Below are 6,311 nucleotides of genomic sequence, written 5' to 3'. Positions count from 1 at the left end.
TATGTTAATATATATGCAAACTCGCTCTTAAAGTAGAATTTAAAAATGTTCAATATTATATACGGTGGACATCGATATCATAGCATATAGGTTTTCACGTATAGATTTGATATGTTGCCTAGGGCTACAGGGATAGCCCTAGCTACAGTAGATCTTGCTCAAGGCTTAAGGATAAAAGGATAGCCTTAGCTGCAGTAGATGTTGATCAGGGGTTAGGGAAATAGATATATCCCTAGCTACATAAGGTGTTGCTTAGGGCTTACAGGCTCTAAGGAAAGCCTTAGCTACATTAGATGTTGCTTAGGCTACAGATTACATGCTATCAGGGTAGCCTTAAGATAGTTGAATTTGGTAGGGTGCTGGTGACTTGCATGTCTTAAGCTTTTCATCGCCCAGTTTGATCCTGTTTCTCTGTGTACCTGACAATGATCTAGCTTAACTTTAACCCCTGTGAGAAAGATGAGTTGGTGAGGAAGAAGAGGGGATGTCAGTGAGGGAGAGGATGCTGGTGTTGAAGAGATGGGGATGTCAATGAGGAAGAGGAGGGGTGTTGAGGAAGAGGACGTCACGTCGCTGACTAAGAGGAGGATATGTTACTGAGGAAGAGAAGGAATGTTACTGAGGTAGAGGAGGATATATTACTGAGGAACAGGAGGATTTGTAATTGAGGTAGAGGAGGGGTGGTACTGAGGAAGAGGAGGATATATTACTGAGGAAGAGGAGTATTTGTAATTGAGGAAGAGGAGGGCCGGTACTGAGGAAGAGGAGGATATTTTACTAAGGAAGAGGAGGATATGTAATTGAGGTAGAGGAGGGGTTGTACTGAGGAAGAGGATGACATGTTACTGAGGTAGAGGAGGATATGTTTCTAAGGAGGGCCTGATCCTGATGGAGGTCCTGCAAGAGAGGAGAGGAGAAGGGAGGAGGGAGTAAAGGGGGTGTCCAGTCATACTGATCAACCGGCCAGTGGAACCAGGGGGCAGGGTGAGAGGCTGGTGGGTTAGCCTGCTTGGCTGCCTCTTCTGTTTGGGATTCCCAGTCTTGGGGAACACTGCCCATGTGGAGGACACGGAGCAGAGAGAGCTCTGCAGCTAAAAGGATTTGAAATGTGAAGAAGAGAAAATAGATGGCATGAATGGCATCTAAGGAGTAGGGCCGTGGTGGCAATAATTCAGGACGAGGTAGGAAAATGCCATCGGTTGGTGACATTAAACCAGTTGTTCTGATCGTCTAAGTTCAGAATTTAAGCCATCATGCGTTGGAAAGTGTTGGTCTGATGGAGGCCGATTAATAAACAATCATCAATAGATTAAAGATTTTTATATTAAATGGTAGTGGTCGGTTTCAAAGGACCATACAGATATGGGTGATCAAACCATGTTAACCCTAGTCTCTTCTGCCTGCACGAAACATTGGTTACTAATATAATTTATCAAGATCCCTTTGTGCTGATTCTGCCCAAGAGCATTTGAGCTGCATCGCCGGCAGAAGCATTTTGGTCTCTTTGATAAAACATTTTGTGAAGTACTTGCATAGCGATTCCTGTTTTGTGTCCACAAACTCTGTACGGAAGTGACCCGCATTGATTCTAAAAGAGAAAGTGCTTTTTTGTTATGTTTCAGTGGAGCCAGGAGGGACAGTTTACGAGTGTCTGATCATCCAGACGCGGATTGTCCTTTAAACATGTTTTCTTTTCGGGTCGACAGAGAAATGATCATTGGAAATTGAAATCTATGATCTTGAGCCTTGCTTGAGACATTAGGGTCATGACTGGTGTCTGGTGATAGTTACGGTACTCCATACTGTATCCTGTATGATGAGATTAGATGGTCTTCTCTGGCTGAGAGAGGTATTAACCATCGGTATTTGTTTATTTATAAAGCCATTGCCAGAAAAAAAAAATTTTTTATTAAATCAACCCACTCTACTTTCCTCGTTCGAGAACTGATCTTGGAAGGACAGCTTCAGTAAAGCGGAGTCATGGAATATCTTGATCAAGCAACATTACCTGAACACAGATTTTGGACATTTTAGGAATGTATTTTTATGAGTTCATGATTCATTATGGTGTAGTCTTGGTGTGATTGTAAATGAAGGTCCCTCTTAATGGTTCCTCTGGGACATTAAATAAAGGTTGAATTGCAAACTGATTTTTTTATATATTTTTTTTTAGCACAGTCAATATTTGGCATTGATTCCCTTTCCTTGTCAATGTACCATGAGTGGTGGACTGTCAATTTCGATATTGACACTCCTGCTTTTACAAATTAACTTCCGCTAGAACGGAAGCAATAAAGAAACCTTCCTGTACCGTCCCTCAAGGGCCAATCAAAATCCATCCTTTCAACAGTTACTCAGAATAGACATAAACACTCACAAACACACACACACACACACACACACACACACACACACACACACACACACACACACACACACACACACACACACACACACACACACACACACACACACACACACTCTCGCTCTTAACTAGCAAATGAGAACCGACAAAGTGACTACCTTACTAGCTGACTGACTGAGATTAACAGTGAGTGGTAAACACAGCCCACCAGTGTCTCACAAAGCGAACATTAACAACATCATGGAGGGAAATATTGTTGGCTCTGTCCCAACGCCACCAATCTTCATACACGTGTTAAATAATACCAGCCAAGGGCTTCAACTCAGTCAAAACAGTAATTATCCGATCCGTCCATCTCTCGATGGCAGAATAACGAAGACGAAATTGCTCTTGCTCCTGGAGACTCAATAATGACTGTTTAAACTTCGCCCAAAATTAAAATGGAGTGCCGAAAAGTGTCATTAATCTTCAAGTGTCTTTTCTTTCTCCCTATTTAATCAATGAGAACCATATTTAAACATGAGTTTATCAGTGTGAAAAATATTGCAATCAAATACTGAGTATGTGCAGGGAATGGAGTAATGAAGTGGGAGGGGTTGGCATCTGTTTGAACTGAGAGAAATCCATACTTCATGAGAAATAAATGACAACTACACCTATTATGAATAAGATGTTTTAGTCTATCGGCCGGCATTCTTTGTAAACACACCTGCGCACACAGACCTTCACACACACCTTGGCAACAATGACTCACTCAATAAGTCACTCACACATGCTCAGCACACAATTATACACACACACACACCTACGCACATCAACACACTCCCTCACAAACAAGCACCCACACACAATTATGCACACTAACTCACTCACCCGAGCACCCACACACTTATACACACACACCTACACACACCAACTCACTCACAAACCCACACACACTTATACACACACACACACCTATGCACACCAACTCACTCACACACTTACACTCACTTATACACACACACACACCTACGCACGCAAACTCACTCACTCATTCATTCACGCACACACACACCTATGCACTACAACTCACTCACTCACTCACAAACCCATACAAGCACCTACGCACATCAACTCACTCGCTCACACACCCACACACACATATTCATGAGTTGTATCACACTAAAGCGTTTATATATTCAGAGCCGATTCTATATCTACAAATAAACGACTTTGTTAAACCATCCGATGAGTAATGTCCATCAGCTCATCTGGTGATGAGGAATCCATTATTCCTGTATGCGCTTTTCATTACGAACGCTCACAATTACTGTGTGATTGTGATGTGGTTTCACTAAGTGTTCTGCTGCTTTGCTCCTTGCTTATCCTTTCAGGAGATGGATGAGCCAGCATAAAAAAAAAAAACTAGAAAGAACATCTGCATTCAATTTGTGTGTTACATTTCAACACGTTCAGTTCAATGTACGAATCCGAAATCGCGCTGAGAATTGTGGGTGAGTGTATCATTCAGCCAATAGACCTTTTCCACTAAGGTGTCAATGTAGGACAAACACAGATGTCACTCACAACACTAAATATGAGTCTTCTAATTGGATGTACCGGGGAACTGGTAGAAGATATCGCCATTAGTTTAGTCTACATTTATTATTTTTACATTCAGGGAATTTAGCAGACGCTTTTATTTACATTTACATTTACATTTAGGGCATTTAGCAGACGCTTTTATCCAAAGCGACTTACATTAAGTGCATTTGTTACAATAAGTACATTTGTCATAAGAAGTGAAACAATATATCGCTGTCGCCTGTCGTTACAGTAAGGATGTTCATAGAACCAAATGCGAAGGACTAACAATCATTAGGTCAACCCCTTCCCAGTATACAACTAAGATAGCTAGGATAAGTCTACTAGTCTACTATCAGCGCCCTGATGCATCACAGCAGCAGACCTGTAATCAGTGTGATGAGAAACACCTGTGTCTTCATCCCATCCCTTTGCTTTGTTTGAACCCCATGAGCTCCGGAGCCCATGACATGCCGGAGAAAGAGCCATTAATAAGAGACGATGTGGAGAGAAGAGGGCCAAGCGTGAAATTGTCAATCTGGAAGGGCTGTGTTACCATATCCTGGTGGGTCTCTCCCACTGAGACCCACCACTGGCCGATGGGCAGGGGGGCTGCCTCGTCAGGAGTTTAGGAGGGATCAAATAGCGGGACGTAAGGTCAGTCTATCAGCATTAAAATCATTCCTATTTTTAAATGGTAGTTCACCCGGTGCGGCAGGAGAACTCCCTGCCCAGGAGATTCCAAAAAATGCAAACTGAGGTAGTTTTTGTTTTTAAAGTTGTTAGGTGTGAGGGTGTTGGCAGAACAGGGGCTGTTCTTAGGATGTGTGCACAGCCGATACAAAAACATCCACTTTGGAAAGGCATTGTTTACAAGAAGTAGGTCTATACCTCTGGTATTCTACAGTTTCCCCTATTGTAAAACTTTCGATATTTTCTTTGAAATTAACACACATATCTTCACATAACACCTTGTGAGACCCAAACTGAACGGTTTTCAACTGAAGAAAAATATTTCTTGGTGCAGGCCTTCCATTTAATGTATTTTTCTACCCTTAGGCACCTGATTGACGGATCAAATGAATCAGATTTTAAATGAAAACTCATCCCGTTTTCTTGGCATATTTTAATGGGTTGATTTTATGGGAAAAAGTGTTATAATTACTGAGATATTTTGTGCAAAACTGATATCCCAATATGCTAATTCAATAAAATATGCCTACCATTCTAACAAGGTGAATAAATACAGAACTTATTTAAGTATAATTTTCAAACGACTGTTTTTATTATTTGATTATTTTATTAAATAGATTTTTATCCAATCACACTCCGTTGGTACTCCGTACCACTCAAACTGGGATTTGCTATGGTTATTTCATGACTAATGACTAATTTCAGGACTACAAAGCCACTCAAAGATGCTAAACGGTCATGAATTATTGCCCTGCTTAGAGCAGGTGAAATGAGCAACTCTTCTCCATCTGTGAAACGATGCCAACATGCATTATGCCCTTTGACATCATGACAAAAACCTTTTAAACTTCGAGTATCACAAAACAAATACAAACGCAATCGGTGCGATGTCACAGTGGTGGACGTGGCATCTCTAAAATAGAAAGTGGCACAAAATCAATTCAGTCAATTTTCCCCCAGGAATTAGCATTCCTGTCTTCTACTCCTCACGGCCAAGGCTGCATCTCCTGCTATTACCACTACTACTATGTTCATACTACTTATATACAAATCCCACAATTAGCTTTACTAACAACACTGCTTCTCCTGAAAAGCCTAATTCTGCAAAAGAAAGTGGCCTCATAGTGAAGACTGGAAGGTTACATCGTCCCCTCAAGTCTTACATCTGTGTATGCCCAAACCGCGTAAGACGCACGTCACGAGCTCCGACGGGCACCGCTGTCTGCGGAAGACGCTTTAATTCCCCCGTCCGCCCAGCCTCGTGCCAAAGCATCTCCGTGGCGCGCGCCTAAGATCAGGCTCCGCTCGCGCCGAAGAAACCGCTCGCGTGGGGAGGCATTTATTTCACGCTCGCCTGGGAACATCAAAAAAGGGGCGAACTTTGTGTTATTGTTAAGGGCATTTTCGTGGGTGGACTTTGCGAAGAGTAGTTTTTTATTTTTATCTTTTTCATTATGGCATGCTGTGTGACCATACATGTGCCTGGGTGAAAAAAAACGCAACTCCTTGGCTTGAAACCCATTTGGCATGAGTAGTATCCACTTCGGCCGTGCTGTGTAATGTGCTTTACGTGTTTATGGGCAACAGTAAGACTGACTGATTTGCCCAGATCGTTCCGCAAATGCGAGGAGCCGTGGACTGTGGATTTATCCCGTGGACCCGTGGGCTGCCGGAGTGGGGGACCAGA

The sequence above is a fragment of the Pollachius pollachius genome (genome assembly GCF_949987615.1).
Source record: "Pollachius pollachius genome assembly, chromosome: 4".
In the NCBI taxonomy this organism is placed as follows: Eukaryota; Metazoa; Chordata; class Actinopteri; order Gadiformes; family Gadidae; genus Pollachius; species Pollachius pollachius.
This window is presented reverse-complemented; position numbering follows the sequence as displayed.